The 17,705-nt window shown below is 36.8% G+C and overlaps 1 protein-coding gene across 4 annotated transcripts in view; it reads left to right on the top strand.

Moving 5' to 3' along the window:
- Positions 1-17,705, top strand: part of LOC129746189 (protein phosphatase 1 regulatory subunit 14B) — a 184,318-nt gene that overhangs the window by 56,807 nt on the left and 109,806 nt on the right. The window contains exon 1 of one of the 4 annotated variants that reach the window (XM_055739737.1): positions 4,505-5,062. The exons of 2 other annotated variants lie outside the window; for them this stretch is intronic. The gene's annotated coding sequence lies outside the window, so the exon portion shown is untranslated. Of the gene's footprint in view, positions 1-4,504; positions 5,063-17,705 lie in introns of those variants that run through there. One more of the 4 variants, XM_055739735.1, reaches the window with a different exon arrangement.

The raw sequence follows: 17,705 nt of genomic DNA, 5'->3' as shown, positions 1-17,705 counted from the left end.
CCATTAATCAGTATGCTGTGCCATGGTAACTATTCTCTAGCGACGTTAGCTCGCGACGCCTCGACCTTGGAGACGAAAAACAAACCGCCCGGCGCCCAAAGGAAAAAAAATCTCTCGAAAAAATTGAAGGCCATGACTTTAATTTGATTCAATTTATTACAAACTAGCCGATTTTACCCGGCCTTGCTCGGCTTCACGTAAAATATAAATCGAAATGAGTCATTTGACTTTTTTAATTTTGAAAGCTTTTTGTTCTTCATCATCATAACAAATTGGACCATGTTTGGCCATGTGAGCTTTGTAAGTTTTGTTAGTTTTCTTAAAGCTCTAATTGGGATTATAAGCGAAGTTTATCGTTTTCATATTATTGAATAACTAATAGTTTTTAGGTTTGCTAATAGAAATTTGAACTAATTTCCCTTGAATGCTTATCCATTCTATCACGAAAAACATTTCAATGTAAGGTCCCAACAAACATTTTGGCTGATTAAAAACGCCAACTCGCTGAACAAAAGCTGAGGTAAAGCGTGATTGCTGTTTCAGCTTGCTGACTGAATAAAGGTAAACTGAAGTGTTGTTTCAGCGTGAAAAGAAGTTTTAGTGCAGCTAATGGGAGAAGTTGAAGAGTAGTTTACGTATCATTTTTTCAGCATTTGTTCAACCATTCCTGCTACCTTTGAAATTTGACAGACTGATATGAACTGTGGTAAAACTGCAATGCATGATGGCGGAGTTTTTGACCTGAAATTATTTTTGTTTTTCTTATGAAAACCATTTTTCATAATTTCTCACTACCTTAATTGTAAAAAGTAGAATAGTTTACTGGGAGGATTTCATGCTCGATTCGAATAGATGAAAAAAGACCATTCCAACATTAAACATTTCCTTTCCGCAGCGTGGCATTTTGGTCGTTTAAGAACGACAAATTTTCGTCGCACCGTACTGCGGCTTGCGACCAGTAAGCCGGAGATTAAAAGTTCGGGACAGGTTAAAAACAAAACAAAAAACATAGAGGGGAAAAGTGAGTGCCAAACATCGGGCAGACATCGATCATTTTATTTTTTTAATTTTTTTTTTCGGTAACACTGTCAATTGACGTTTGAAGACTTTGGCTGGATAATTTCTCCAAATCCAGATGATTAAGGGCTGAAAGCACGCTTCATTGTGAATTTTGCTGGCCTTCTTTCAGCCAGATTGCTGATTTAAAATGTAACCAAGATATTTTTTCAGCCCTTTTTCAGCAAAAAATGTTTGTTGGGGTTGCCAGGTTGCCCGGATATATCCGGATTTGCTAGAACATTTGACTCAAAATTTGAGGTAAGTCTGGTCCGGCCCGGTTTCCCGGATTTGGTTGCAAAAAGCTCGGATTTTGCCCGGATTTAATCACATCATTTTTAAAACGTAACATAAACTGAGATTTAATTATTATAATGTTTCATTTTTACGTTCGAAAAGAAGTTATAAATGGCAAGTTTTAGAAATAACCATGACTCGTGTTTGAAAGCTTGATATACAATTTAAAATCTGCTGATGTGGTTTGTTGAAAAAAAAAACATGGCAAGTATTTTTTTTCGTTATTTTTATTGAATAATTCAGCGGTTTTGACCAAGTTTGCCCGAATATTGCCAGGATATCGGTTTGAACATTTTGAAATCAAATGCTGGATTTGGCCAGGTTTTTCGATAAAATTGGGGGGATTTGTCCGGTCCCGATACGGCAATTCTGGTAACCTTATTTTACACCCACCATTTTTCTGGAAGCTTGAATTGAATTACCATTTTTTTATCGAATGATATCATTTTTTTTTTATCTTTTCCATGGGTTATCTAGAGAAAATCCCATGTATAAAGCTTGTAAACAAATTTTAGCGACCTCTTTTCAAGATTTCCCAGTAGAATGGAATTCCCATTTAAGTTTTATTTTGTACTTAGACATTTCTAAATAGATTTCCGCTGAAACCTTATAAAAGACTTCCTCTGCATGATTTCAATGTGCTTTTTAAGTTCTCTTATAATTGGATGGTAGAATTGAACACATCAATGATCAATAATAACTTAAAATTTAAAAATTTACAAATTAAATTGAATTGTACAAAACTAAAAACTTCAGATTGAATTACTCAAAGACTCGTGCGTTGGATTTGTTTTAATTTTTTGGATAAAATGAACGTTTAATTGTCTAATTCCTATTTTAAATTAAATTCCTACACGGCAATCAAAGTTTTGAGATCGTAGCCTTGAACTTACAACCCTCAGTTTTATTAATTGTTTCCCTATGAGGAGTTCCGAAAGAATGAAAATGGATGGTACCTAAAATCTGGAACATTAGTTTTCAGTCCAAATAGTTTTTCAACTGAAGAAGTCAATTTATAATGAACATGAATTAATGTATCCATGCTTTACACACTGCATATTCTAGTAGATTCTAAACCACTGTTCTTCTCAATATATTTTTAACAGGCGAGTAGTTTTTTTATCCTCAATGAAGGCTCATTATTGCAATCAAATGCCTCGCACCGGTACCACATGCTTTGAACAGTAGAAGGAAAAAACACCCGCCAAAATTTCTCCTTCTAAATTTTTATGCTCAGCAAGCTTTGATTTGCTTTCCAGTACACGTGAACTTTGGATGGTCGTTTCAAATGCCTGCCCCTGGTGATGGTGAAAACAATCCCGCCAAAGGAAACGAAAAGAGTCAAATTTGATGTGAAGTGCAAAACCAAATTTGAACCAGGATTTCAAAGAAGCTTTTATTCCTAATTGCTTATGATTATTCGAACCGAAAGCCCAGAATCCTGAACTGGATTTAGAATCCGAAATACGAAAATAGAAATACAATGGAAATTATGGAATCGGAACCTACGAAATGGGTTTTATTTAAATCAAAATTTAATATTCAGACTTGAATTTCTATGAGCAAGTGAGAAAATTTTGAAAAAGTGTGGCAGAATTGACATGACATTAAGTTTTTAGAAGCCATTGAAGTTGAAAAGTGTTGCATGTTGCCCCAATTGACGGTATGTAGGTTATCCACCATGGGTGCACGAATTCATGGCAGTTTTGCCAACTTATGCACTAAATCTTCAATAGTGGCATTTGCCGCTGATAGTGTTCGTGATACTATGCTGATTGTTTCAATAACACGTCGACCGGCAGCTCATTTTTTGTACCGTGAGTTTTTGAGGTTAATTGTCCCGTCTCATCTGTACACGCTCAGCAAGTGTGCGTAAAAATTGTCAAAAACATCTCTATGCACATACCCGACAGCATGGCGTAAAAAATTTGGACATGTATTGCTCGATTCTTCAAATTTTTTATAAGGATGCAAAACTGAAAAAATATAGGTTTCTAAATGTGCATCTTATTCCGTTGTTGCATGATGACCCGTTTGACGGTAAACCTTACCAAATTCTATGAGAAATTTTTGATACATCAGTATTTGGATCTTATGTAACGTAAAATGGGGTGAATCATGACAACAATAGGATTATTGTGTAAAAACAAATAAAAGATCAATGTCTATTTTGTTGCTAAAAAAATGAAAATATTTTTTTGTTTAAAGCATGAAAAATGAATACATGGAATGCATTTCATAAGTTTAATTCATATGCGTACTGAAAACTAATTCAAAGACACTTACAGAGCTTTCTCTATTCTTTAATTTTGTGCTCCACATCTACTCAGTCAATAAAGTCTAAACCGGCTAGGACGGTGCATTTCTGTGCTAAAAATGACAAACATTCTTAACTAAAAAAAAGTTTAAGATATGGACTAAAAGTTGACTATGAAGAATAAAAAAATTCTTAAAATTGACGAAAAATCTAAATAATGGCAAAAACGATGAAATATTTTAAGTAACAATAAAAAGGTAGAGTAAAAAAAGCTTTCGATTTTGCTTCCCCTGATTATTCAGAAGTACATCTTGCCAAAATCTTGATGGGCATGTGTTAAATGAAAAAAAAAATTTGCTTTCTTAATCCCAGTTCTTCATGATCTGCAGTCTGACACACCGCTTACGCCCCTGCCTCAGAACAAAGGGAAAATCGAGGGCACGTTCACAGTCACTTGAAACATCAAACACGTTCGCTGACGTCAGTCAGGACGTGCGAGTACGTAAGCCGGAGTAGGCGGAGAGCGCGAGCAGGGCAAAATGCTTTCTTCCAGAGAGAGGAAAAATGTGAGAATTCTCCCATTCCCAACCCAATGTATTCATTTCTCCACCCTCTCGGACGGAAGAGTTTTCCTCCCGCCGACGGACCCACCGGCTGCTGGCTTGGTTGGCGAAGACTGCAGACCCCAGCCTACTGAAACTAAAACACGCTTCTTCAACAAATTTCCATCGAGGAACGATGGTGTTCATTCTCCAGTTTTCATTCATGAATGCGGATCTCTCTCACTCTCTCAAGTTGGGGGAGCCTCCCGTTGGGTTGGTCTGGCTGGTCTCAGTCTGGTCCGTCAAAGAAAAACACCCTCGTTCGAATGGAGACTCAGTTACAAGTTGGTGCTCGCGCGAGATTCACCTCGTCGTATCGTTGTTTGTGCTATTCGTTCGCTGGGTAAAAAACGGTGGAGTTCGCTTTTTTTTTTGTGCTGCCCCACTATCTTTCAGAGTCGTCCGTTCATATTGGGATAGCGGCAGCAGAAATTACAACACCAAAAAAAAAACAAAGATTTATTGTTGTGATTGCACGTTCTTCTTCTGCTTCATCTTCTATCGCTCGAGCTCTCTAGCTATCGCTGTGCGGCACTCGCAGATTGTAACTTTTTTTTTGCTTTGAGAAAAGAGAATTTTTCTCGTTGCAGTTCCGTCGTGAAGTCGATTGGTGGAAAATTAGCTCTCCGGTAGAAAGTGTTCAAATCAATTTCGGGCAAGGAAAATTGCACCATCCCAAAGAAAAAAAAAGTTTGGTGCCCCGGTGTTGAATAAGCGTAACGCGAAGCAGCACAAAGTGTGGTGTGACAAGGTGCGATACGAATTTTTCAACCCGACTACCTGTGTTTTGTGGATACCTTGCGCCTGGAGGCTGATGCTGCAACAACAAAAATCTGGAGGAAGGATCAAGGTGAATAAATATGTGTGCTAAATTTTGTTTTGTTCGTTCCAAAGTGCAGTGACCTTATTTTTCGGGATCACTTTTTTATCGCTTCTTCTCGGAGGATTGCTGTTGATTGTGTATGTGTTGATGGCGAATAGCCAGAGAAATTCACGTTTTGCAACGTCGAATTCAGACTATGGGCGGTAGTTTTTTCAGTATCTTTTTTCTTCATTTTTGACGAATGGTGAAGGAGGACAAACCTGTGATGGGCAAGGGGTCTCCGATCATGGTTTGGCCTAGCGCTATCCGACTGAATGAGTAGTGAGTGAGATTGGGAATCGCTATGGAAGAAGCAAAACCAAAAAGGGATTTCTGGAGAAGAGTCGAAGAGAAACAAGATAACTATTCCGGTTCCTGGCTGGCTGGACCGGATCGACAAGTTTGGCACTGGAGGTCACCCGAATGTGTTTGTATACATGTATATGTGAAGTGGCCCGAGATGGAAGATAACAGCAAAGAACCGTGACGACGCGATCCGAGCGAAAACTAAGCCACCTGGATGAAGAATTAAACCAAGCACAAGAAGAAGGAAGAAGACTCACGAACGAACCAATCAGAGTGAATAGCAAAACACGGAACGATCTCACCGGTGTTGATGGAAGGGAAAAGTACACGAAGGAAGTACGGCAAAGAACGCGCGGCAGCATGCAAACAGGAATATACCGCTTGAAAATGCCGCTAAGTTGTACTCGATTAAGTCGTGCTCGAGAGCTATATATGTATCTAGTAGTTGAAGGGCCCCGTAGAAATGCTTTTTGCAGTAGGTTTCTTCCAGACACTCTTCCAAACATCCAACCAACCAGTGCTGTGAGATGTGATCAGATAAGAATGTTGTTGATAACCATATGTGCCTCTCTCAACCTTATCGAGACTCTTGTTCAACAGGCATCGCTTATACTGTATTTTGTTTTTAAATATTTCCTATGATTTAAGTTTTCAACAAGCCGCCGACAACATGGTCACGTGACGTCGTGAGTCGAATGCCGAAGCATTGTTTTTATCTAGTCGAGTACTGCTGATGAGAACGTTTCTATCAGCGCTTGACGAGGCGTTGATGTCGTCGCGTGAAATTCCCACTGGGAACTGTGCCAAAAACGAACGGTTTTTTTTCATCAATTTTTTTCTCACTTTTTACTAAACCCGATCAGAAGAGAAATTTTGATATTCATTATTTTTTAGCTGGTTGAATTCATCTGGATTGAATGCAGTACTTGTAGGATATCTCCTGAATCAAAGCAATCCAAAGATTCCCTTTAATTCAACCACGGTAAAAGAAAAGTTCAGATACCGTTATTTCGATAGCAACTTACTATCTTCTTCAGTGAGCGTTTTCGATTGATGAATGTGTATCTTGTGTGGTCAAGGATGTGGATAAAACGTTGGATGCTGTGAGCCTTTCTTGGGGTTTGCGCTAATCGCCATGAAAGTGTCTGCCCCGATCGTTCCTAAAATCAAAACGCACCTACCGAAAAAGTGGCTAAGTGGTCATTGGACGAGTTTAAAAGGATGACAAAACCTTTTAAAACAAGATCAGTAATCAACACACTTGAATTTGTCAACCAACTTCAAGCGTCGGGAGGTATCGAAGAGGACGAGGTCATGGTTTCTTTTGGTGTTTCAGCTTTGTTTCCAAATGTTCCCGTTAAAGAAGCTTCTAATCTGTTAGAAAATTGGTTCCATCAACAACACAATGGGAGCACTTGGAAACTCAAAGTTAGAAACTACAAGAAATTGGTGGACTTGTGTATGGGACAAACTTTCTTCAAATTTGGAAATTTTTTTCTATAGATAAACAAAGGGGGCACCAATGGGAAACCCTCTGTCTCCATTCTAGTGTAAACTGTTCATGGTTTTTTGGAAGAGACTCTTGAAAGTCAAGATTTATTTCCCGAAAAATGGTGGAGGTACGTCGATGACAATTTTTTGTGAAATAAACAAAGATTTTCTTGAAGACTTCTAACATCAATAAACGGTTTGAGAAGAAGACTGGAAAATGAAAACTACTAAACAGTTAAAGCCAGTTAACCACTGGGCCCATAACCTGTTGTAACATCGAAATAAAGAACTCAAGTTTGTATCGGGAAACTGATATCGTAATCATCTTTATTCAAGTCAAGTGATGTTAAAAGGTCAGGTTACAATAGTGATTGATATTGATAAATTGATTATCTGCCATATTGGCAACACTTCTCTATTGGTTTCCGTAATGTTCAACTGGCAACACTTCCAGTGAACACTACGAATTCACTCTTCATCGATTGTTCACTCTTAGCCACTACAACCCAAAATAAAGTTGTAATGCCGCAAAATCGAATGAAACTGGCTCCCGACGAAAATAAGTTTGGGGGGGTTTTTCCCAAACTTGAGAATGAATGTCATTCTCGCAACTTAATTTTGGGGTCTTGTCATTCGGCAGGGATTTTTTTTGGGATATTTTTATTTGGTGACTCTTTTCAAAAGGGATTAAAAATATTAGAGAAATGAGAATTAGTTTTTTTTATTAAATAAAATTAATTTTATTAGAAAAAAACTTTACACTATTGAAGGTACTGATGTCGGCAGTAATATAGAAAGCATAAAGTAAGCCGAATCTGATTCGTTCCTGGTGCACATTAATAAATAACGGCCAGAAATACCAAAATGCTACTTCCATGTTCTACGGAAATCTTCCGGAGATTGGCACCGTTGAAGAACAGCAACAGTCAACACAATTTTGGGACCGTCCAACGTTGTGTTAACTGGAGCTCCCGTCTTCATGTGAGTTGTGAATGGCAAATCCGACTTTTGCCCCAGATCGCCATCCGCTTCTTCCGGTTTTTTAATGGTTTTTTCTTTCGTCCTTTACATCGCCGGAACACAGGTCATTCAAAATAAAGGCTCCTGACGACCCATCCGACTCGGCTAGGTAAGTGTCCAACAGCCGAATCGTGCAATACAGTGGCAGTTCTCGGATTAGTAAATTGTTCATCCATCGAAACGAAATCTGCAAATAGTCCACACCGTGGGTTTGCAGGTGCCGGTGCAGCGTTCCTGGTAGAAGAAGATGCAGATTGAAAAGTGTGATCTAATTTTACCGATCTTTTTGGCTTTACCATCAATTCGCTGGATAAGTTTCTCAGTTACTTAACTTTTTCCTGGATACCAAGCTGGACGAAGTTAGTTTCGATACAAAACCGCCTGAAAAACTTCAAATTATAATAAAATAACGCGCGAGAACATTGCATTTAAATCTTCTCACCATTTTTTTCGGTACGATCGACTGCCTCGCTGGGGAACAGAATCAACCTTTCCGAAAACAAAGGGAATTTTTTTTTGGGTGGTCAGTTCCAGCTACGAACTTTGGTTTTGGTGCATTGACAACACCCCAAAATTAAGAAAGACAGCTGAACTTGATTTTGCTGCCTTGGCAAAGTCAATTTTGGGTTGTTTTGATTCTGAGTGTTGAAACAATAGCGAATTGACGTTCTCACTTGAGACTCTCTGTTGTTGTTTATATTCGCCACGTGGTCAGTACCGTATAATCGCCGCGGTAAGCAGTCGTTCGTCCGTCGGTCGTCGTCGCGAGTGAGTTTCAACAGACATATTTGACAGTGTTTGAATACTTTTCCACCACTCACACACGGTAATTCTTTAAATAATCATCGGTTTTGTCAGCTATCAATTTGATAATGATGGTTTTTGATGGAAACTGTGCAAATCATTTTTTTTTCTTTTTTTTTCTTTGCATCGCAAATATCTCAAAGAAGCGTGTATTTAAAATAAAAAAATAGGTCAGTAAGTAATTTTCACAGGCAACAAAATGTTGTCAAAATTTCGAATGTCCGATGATTAGTAAACGAGCTATCAGCAAAAGAAGGTGTCCCATTTCTAAAAGAACTAAGCTTTATGTATGTGACGTCTTCGGTAAAGTTGCCTCAAAAATCATACAAAATGACACGCCATAATATTTGATTAAAGATTATAAGTCTATCTCTAATTAATATTGTCAGCCATTTTTCTGCATTATTTCTTCCTTTTTACACATACATTTAAATATCGTCATAAAAATACCATGGGCTAATATCTTTCGATCTCAAAAATATTTTTTATGAATTCCTAACTCAAAAATATTCAGGCGTTTCCGAGATATTTGGATTTTGATTAGTGTTGTTTTAAAACAACAGTATGCATTAAAGGGTTCAAAATCAACCCAATTCCAAAAACTGCTAGCAATGCTGCCACCTCAAACCTCAAAACTATGACTCAAAAACAGGTAATTGCTTGTTATGAAGACTGTATTTATAGTACACAGCAGTCAAACCATTTACGGTATATAAATTAGCTTAAAGCCCCAGTAACGGATGGGAAACTGTAAAAAAAAACTCAGCACGGGAGATGCTGGGGTTGATAATGAAATTAATGTGTGTCTACTTTCTCAGCGCCTATTAGCTCAATGCGAGTACAAGAAGACGCTGATGATGCTGCTGGTGGTGCGTACGGAAGGTACGATTAAACGTATTTATGCCCTCCACCAATAGCGCGCATGGAGGCATAGATTAAACGCACATCAAAACAAGAGGCACAATAAAAGGCACAGCATCTCCCTGCTCGGCTGAACTGGAAGGGAATCAGCGGGAAGTTAGCTAGCTAGCTAGCAGCAAGTTGACCCACTTTCGGTCCGATATAAACTCAGATTACAGGCATTACACACCCAATCGACGGGGGCGGGCGGACAGCCAGGTTGGACAAGTAGGGGAAAAAATGAGCATCTAAAAAACAACAATCGGGTTTCAGTCGTTTTACGATTACACCCATCAAGCAACAGACTCAGCCGGCAAGTTCACGGGAATATGCAAAGTGAACACTTAACTACGCCTGGACCTGGACCATCTGCGCGCTAAATAGCCAGAAAAGGTAAAAAGGGACCGGTTCCAGCTGAGCGGAAGTGGGAAAAAAGGCCGCCACTTAATGAGCAACAACCTACTGGGAAAGGTCACCTTCTTAGAGCTCTCTGTCGTACCCGCACAGACCCATCCATATGAAGGTAAAAGTAGGAAGGCCAGACGCATCCGATTGAAACGTGAATCGGTCAGCCAGCATCAATCCATTCCCATGAAGCAGCCAACAGGCATTCAACGATGTCATCCCGGGTGAGGCCGCGTTCACACAGACCTACGGACGTACGAAGCCTCCGGTGGGATCCATTAGCAAGATTTATCTTACGGTGGAGGTCTAATTGTCTAGGCGGCCTATCAACGATGACGATCGATCAGTCACCAGTCCACTGATGATGAGTAGAGGTAATCGATCAATCAATCGACAAAGCGGCCGAATGGTTTTGTCAGAGCATCGCATCAACCTTTTCCCGTACCTGATCCATCCATGTATTATAGATCGATCGAATGGCGGCTATCAGCCAACACAGCATCCACACTTGCATTAGCAAGTTTTTATCTCTTTGTCACGGTTAGAAAACGAAAGTATTTGGTCAGTGCTAAGGGAAATTGTAGACCCACTTAATCAAGAGTATTCAAAGTAGAAAAAATTGTTCATTGTAAAATACACTTCCTGGTAAATTGGGGATTGAAAAAGTTAATAGCTCTCAGGATAAAATATTTACAATTTGATGTCTTTTAATGTTGATAATGCTCCTGCCAATGTAAGTAATATCACGATTCCCCGAATTGTTAAAAACTGTGCTTTTCGATCTGGTAGGTTGAATTTCTGCCACATTAATATCCAAGGTCACATGGAGAGGGGGGGGGGGGCAATTGCCCTGGCCCCCCGGCTCAGGGAGCCTCTAGAGGAAAATTAAAATTTAAATTTTACTTTAATCATACTGCTTTAAGTTCTAGGAAAAGAAAATGAAAATCGGAATTAAAATTGTTTTATCAACAAAATACCCCATCTAAAACCAATCGGTGCGAAATAAGAATAGCATCTTAAGTTTTTCATCAAAAAACAAGATTATTTTAAAAAAAAATACTGTGTAGAAGTGAATAATAATGCTTCTACGAATTATTTGAATAGATAACTGCATTTTAAGGAGTTTTCCAGAATTCCAAAGGATTTCGAAGGTTTTAAAATGGGGTTTTAAGAGATGCTCCTCTAGCCTTAAGGAGTTAAATATTTGAGCTGTAATTTTTTATCAAATTACTAACTTTCTTCATTAAAATGACGTGAAATGATGAAACGAACATTCGGAATTAATTTTTGATCAGAAAAAATAGGTTGGAAATCAAAATCTTTGATTTTGTTTAGTAAACCACACTTTTTTCCAGTTTCAAGTCGTAGATGGCAGCACTATCTTGCAGTTAAAACCAAATTTTGTCTCAATATTGATTCTCTACCTCCCCGTGGTGCTAGCTGGGGTGCGAGCAACCTTAGCGGAGATCGGGTACCCAACTCCGGTGGATGCTTTGGTCGCATGCAGACTGAGATAGGGGGCTTCGTACGCGTCTGTTCTCCATGTCAGGGGCGGCGTGCGGAGTGCAACAGCGTCCTGGTGGTGTTCGGGACCCAAAACAGCAACATCACGACGGTCCTCCTGCGAGATAGTGGGGTTAGCTGCTGGCCTTGCGAGCCCGTGACTACAAAAAAACATAAGCAACGAACAACGAACAACAAATTTCGGATGGATGTAACCCTGCGACATGCCGATCTTTTTAGCCAAATCACGACTTGAGACGTTGGCATTTGCTTTAATCATTCGCTTCACCTTTTCCTCCGCTTCTTTGCCCTTTGGTTCAACGTTAACCGCTCCTGGAACCGCTTCAACACTCTGGAGACGGTTGAATGGTGAATGTTCAACATTTTTCCCAACTGGCCGTGCGACAGGTCAGAAAATTCTAGGTGTTTTGAAAGAATTTGTTCTCTCGACTCATGTTGGTTCACCTCCATTTTTGTTGAATCGAAAAACACGACTTCGAGTTAAACAGCATGTAAACAATACACATCAATGAGAAAGTGTGCAAAATTTGGTTGATTTGTACCCAATGGTAAAAAAGTTATGCCCTGTTCAATGTGTCGCTATAATTTCCTGTTCGCCCTTTAGAGTAAGTCTTGCAAAATTTGTTGCGCATTTTTTAAGGTGAATCAATTTTCACAAAGTTTTACAATAGTCAGCTGTGTTTTAATCTCTTTTCAAACTCCCAAAAATTTTTTTTTATAAAACAAGCACAGTCAAATTTAGCTCATATTAGACCTGTACGCACTGCAACATAATATACACATTATTCCGCAATTTTCACCATCATTAATTTTTAGATTTTTCACTTAAATCTATTTTAAAACGCGTTTTACTTTAATTTGTTGACTCTGGACGAACAGAGCACAATTAATCAGGGCACGATGAGCGTTTTCTGCCGTGCAATCTAGCAGCGAATTTCACTCGATGAAGTCAACTTGACTTGTTTCATCTGATGATTTGGCCTATTGGTTAGATGTCGGAGAGGTCATCAGGAGGCTCGAGTTCTATTCCTGATCGAGGATTTTTTTTTCATTTACCATTCATAATCCATTATTTTGATTGTTACATTTTATGACTAGTAGCATCTTGGCGGGTGATGTAAAGCATCAAAAACATAATGTATGAGTGTGTGTGAATCGTTTGTATTCTACAAAAAGTCATACATTATTTTAGTATTGCTTTGTTTGATGGAGCTACGCCTCACCGTTTAGTGTAAAATGCATCACTCATGAATGGTAAAAGAAAAAAAAAATCCCCTCGAACAGGAATCAAACTCAAGCCTACTGATTACCTCTCCGACATCAAACCAACAAACCGACATCAAACAAGTCGAGCTGTAGCTCTATTATTCAGTTGACTCCATCGCGTGAAATTCGCTGCTAGATTCCACGGCAGAAAACGCTCATCGTGCCCCGATTAATGTTGCCTATACTGCCCCAGTGGGGTTTCTCATTATGCCCCTACAGTGACTGATTTTCAGCTTTCGGCTAAAATTTTTAAAATACATTTTCAAACGTTTTCATCAACTTTTTCAAGTAGAATCCAGTTAGAAAATAGACTATTTTAGTGTCTGATCACGAAACAATGAGGTAAGTCACATATTATAGCGGTTTTCTATGGTTAAATAAGCGACTTCCTTAAGGTGGCCATTATGCCCTTATCTCCCTACTCTTCAATAAATAATATATCTTTCACTTATTTTTTTTATAAAGAAAATATTTCAGGAGTTTCCAGCGAAACAAGTTTTAATGTGGAAGTATTTTCTTCTTGTTTAAAAAAATGGCTTTTACCAGGTATAGATTAACTTTTTCTTAGATTTGTCAAAATTTAAAAAAAAAATGCAGAAATTATCAGTTTTTGAAAGAAAATTTTCAAAAATTTGAAAAATGGAAGAAAGAAAAAAAATATTTAAAATAATTTTAAATTTGAAGATTTTTCGGTCTTTGTTGAGAATAAAATAAATAACCGGGCAATCTAAAATGCTCACTGAGTAGGAATAACGCAAAATTAGTGTTAGTTTCTCGATCATTATTAAAATTTGCGTTAATTTATACGCTTCACACCCTTTTTCAAAAACTTATTTGATTTGGACATAAAACAAGCTTTCTTTCTTTCTAGTATAACTCTTTCTTTTCTTAAAAAAACTTATACTATACTCAAATCAAACAATTCCAATATTCCAAACAACTTTGAAAATTCAAAGATTTTAACCTTTGATGAAAATGAATCAAATTTTCAAAATAAAGTAAGAGATAAACTCATCAGATTTTCAGATTCATTTTTTTAATGCAAACTTGAGCTAAATTAATGATTTTGGTATGAAACTTAGCTTTTAAAAAACTGATTGCTGATACTTGAAATTCCTTACTTTGGTGTCCTTAATGTGTTAATATTGTTAAACAATACTCTGGAAGAATAAATAATTTTGAAAATATGGAAAATATTGATTTTTTGGTGAAGGTGTTTCTTTAACAGTAAATATTTTTCATTAAGAATCTGTTCCATAATGACAATCATGTGGTTGATTTTTTAAAATAAAATTTGGGGTTTTCAGATGAAACTTACGAAGAACTCAAATTCTACCTTTTAATTGGGATTTTCAATTGAATTGTGTTTACAAACTAATTTTGTGTTAAAAATTGAAATCTGGAAATTGAACTCTGACAAGCAATCTTAACACATTAAGGACCGCGAAGACATCTATGATGGAAACACCGAAATTCGGCATTCTATATCTTAGAAACCGCTGGACTAAATTTTACAAATTTAGCATTTTTAAGATACGGCAAATGTCGTGTTCAATTTTGTCAAATAAAGTTTAACACTCAAACTCAGTCCATTCAAGTTATACTGCGAAGAGTAGTACACTGTTGGCAAGCGAAAAAACGAGATATCTCATATTTGGTCCGCAATGTGTTAACTTCATGATCTCTCGAATTCCTCAATAATTTATGTGGATTGAAAAATTCATTGACAAAGTAAACCTTTTTCTGAATTTTGAATCTGCATTCTTAATTTTGAACAAAGCGGACGCTTTTTTTCTGACAGTGAGAATTGAAATTAAAAAAAATTGAAAATTTGTGAAGTTTTTAAAAGAAATGATCGAGTATTGAAGAATTTAGGGAACTGGTCAACCCGAAGACAAATTCACCATTCAGATTTGAATCTTCTGAAGAAGCGCACCCGGTAGACTCCCCAATATCACCTGATCCATCTGAGCCAAGAATGGTCGACACCTGGAAGAAATGGTCAAGTATCAAACATCGGGCCCCTCCATAGTTGCAAGTATCGTTAGTTATGGTTTCAACGACAGTGGAAGCTATTCCTATGCCCTGGATCCTTGGAGGTCAAAATTGCTTTGGTGAGCCCGTTCTAAATTTTTACTCCATATGAGATTTCTTCATACACATATTTGTTTCGTTTATCTCAAAATGGTTTCCTCGTAAACATGATTTTGGTTTCCTTTTTAAACAATTTTCAAAATCGATAAAAATGTCTAAAAAATAGTCTTTTAGTATTAAAAATGCAATGTTCGATTTCCCATAAACTTGGCAGAAAATAATCCAATGAGTTTTTTATATGTAGTTTGATGCTTTGGAAGCTGATTAAGTGAATTTTTAAGGCTAAACTTAAAAAGTTTTAACTGATTTCAAAAGATTTTTAACGTTTTAATCATTTTATATTACAACTTCAGTTTTGAAATTTAAGTAATAGATGTATTCATTTTATCTCTATTTTCTTGACTAATCGAATTTTAGTTGAGCTGTCAGGTATGTTTTGATAATTGATTTTTTATTGAATGTTGAATAGTTTTTTTTGTTCAAAAGCTGTTTTATTTCAATCACGTTTTTTCACTTGGCATTATTTTATTAAATATTTCAAATTGAATCTATAAAGAAGTCATTATTTCTGCTTTTTCCTGCATAACATCGGAGGCTATTTGAAAAAAGAAAAGAATTGAGCAAATCATGATATTATCCAGGGATTATGGACAGGATCATCTGTTAACTAAAAAATAACAATATTTTTGTTAAAAAAGGTTGAAAAATTTCATTTTTCAAAATATTGCAAATAATAGCAATGAGTTCTAATATTTTAAAGATTCGATTAAACAAATCTTTAGTTAAAAAGAAAATCATCAGTTAATAAGTTTTAATTGATAAAATATAAAAAAGAGTTCGTGCGTTCTACACAAAGGAGGACAGGAATATATTCTTTAAGATCACAACACAGTCAAAAGTGTCTCCAGATCAAATCCTTTTACCCAATCTCCCAAACAAAATTATTTGCTAGGATGCAGAGGTAACCTCGGTCCTAATGCACAATTTTTTTTTCTTTCATCCCTTTCTCTTTTTTCATACCTATCCATTGACTACTAGGACGTGGCCGGCGCCGTTATTGATGTTAAAAGAGAGAGCATCAGTTTTGGACATTGTGAATGTGTTGTCAATCCCAGACACCATTCTTTTGACCTCTGATCAAAATTGATGGCCTCGGTCAATCACGGAGTAGCAACCATTGGCGATGTGGAATTCATTCTACTGAGCCACGCCTGCGACTATGGAGTTCGAAATGCCTTGATGATATTTCAATAAAAAGAATTGTTAAATGTCAATATAACAAGCTAAATACAATTAAATAAAAATTAGGCATTTTTGGGTTCCATACTTTAAGGTGGATGTGAGTAGTCAATCAAGCTAAGCTAAGCTAAGCTAATTTTGAATCTGCATTCTTAATTTTAATTCTGAACCTGAATTCAAAAGTTGCGCTTTGAATCTGTATCCGAATTTCCATACGATTTCTGAAATGCCTACAAAAAAAAAAAAGATTTCCGAATCTTATTCCACATCGTAATTTTATGAGCCAAGTTTTAGAGACCTCATTCATTTATCTATTATTTCAATTCTGTAGTGTCGGTTTAATCTTAATTCACGATTTCAATTAAATATTTTTAATCTGTGTGAATCAGAATTAAAATATGATTTTACAAAAATCTGAATCTGACTTTTCAAATTTGGATAGCCATTTTGAAGCTTTAAGTTTTTGAATTTTGAGTAAGAATTAAGTTTATGAACTTCGAATTTGAATATAAATCAAAATTTTTTTTTTCCGTATTCGAAAAACTGTTACTAAAATATTGAAAATGCATATGATCTCGAAAAACATTATTTGAATTTTATATGAATTGCAAATCCAAATTTGAACCAGGGTTCAAAGCAGCTTTTCATTATTCGAACTTAAAATCAAGAATCCTGAACTGGAAACAAGATCCGAAATGCGAAAAAAGGAATACAATTTTAGTGACGGAAATTATGGAATCTCCCAGAACCCATTTCTTTAATTTAATTCAAAATTTTAATTTTCAGACATGTATTTCGATGAACAAGTGAGAAATTTTTAAAAAATGTTGTAGAATTTTGTGACTTCAGATGTATTTTTGAGGTTTTGGCATTAGTGTTTAGTCAATATCGTTACTCTTGATTAACCTTACTCTGTGATCATAATTTGGTTCTGAATTTAAAACTTTGAGTGTAGAGTAGAATACCTCGCTAGCTGTTTTGGATCCTCCCCCAAACTTATCAACCAATTTACAATTCTTCAATTTTTCGATGTCAGAAAAAAAACGTGTCAGCTTCGATCGGTCACAGAGCCTACCAAGTCGCTATTCTTGTTTGCCTAAGAGGGCGTCTATAAATTTCGTAACGCTCTTAGTGATGGGTGGTATTGAACCTAATTGTTACGAATTCTAACACAGGGAAGGGGAAAGGTATGCTGGGCGTTACGTAAGTGATGAGACTATAAGTTAAGGAGCAACGATACCAACCAGAAATTTGTCATTATTGAGTATTGAGAAGCAATTCGGCAAGATGTAGCAGAATATAACAATTGGCAAATCAACCTATTGAGTTTTCAAAATTTTATAAACATATAGATAATTTTAAAATTATTTTTCTTTAAATCGTTTGTTTTCCCTTGAACGGCTGCCGCTGTTTCCAACCTTGATGAGTAACTAGTTCAACATTCCAGGGAATCTCGAATATCTCGAGTGGCCATTAATAATCGATAAGATAGCATAGCCAGTCGTCACTTATTATTGTCAGATGGAGATAGTGGGCTGTCATGGAACGTGCGTTCCACGGTTGACAGCCACGCGGCAACTGA

The sequence above is a fragment of the Uranotaenia lowii genome, chromosome 2, assembly GCF_029784155.1.
Source record: "Uranotaenia lowii strain MFRU-FL chromosome 2, ASM2978415v1, whole genome shotgun sequence".
NCBI classification, from domain to species: domain Eukaryota; kingdom Metazoa; phylum Arthropoda; class Insecta; order Diptera; family Culicidae; genus Uranotaenia; species Uranotaenia lowii.
This window is presented reverse-complemented; position numbering and strand designations above follow the sequence as displayed.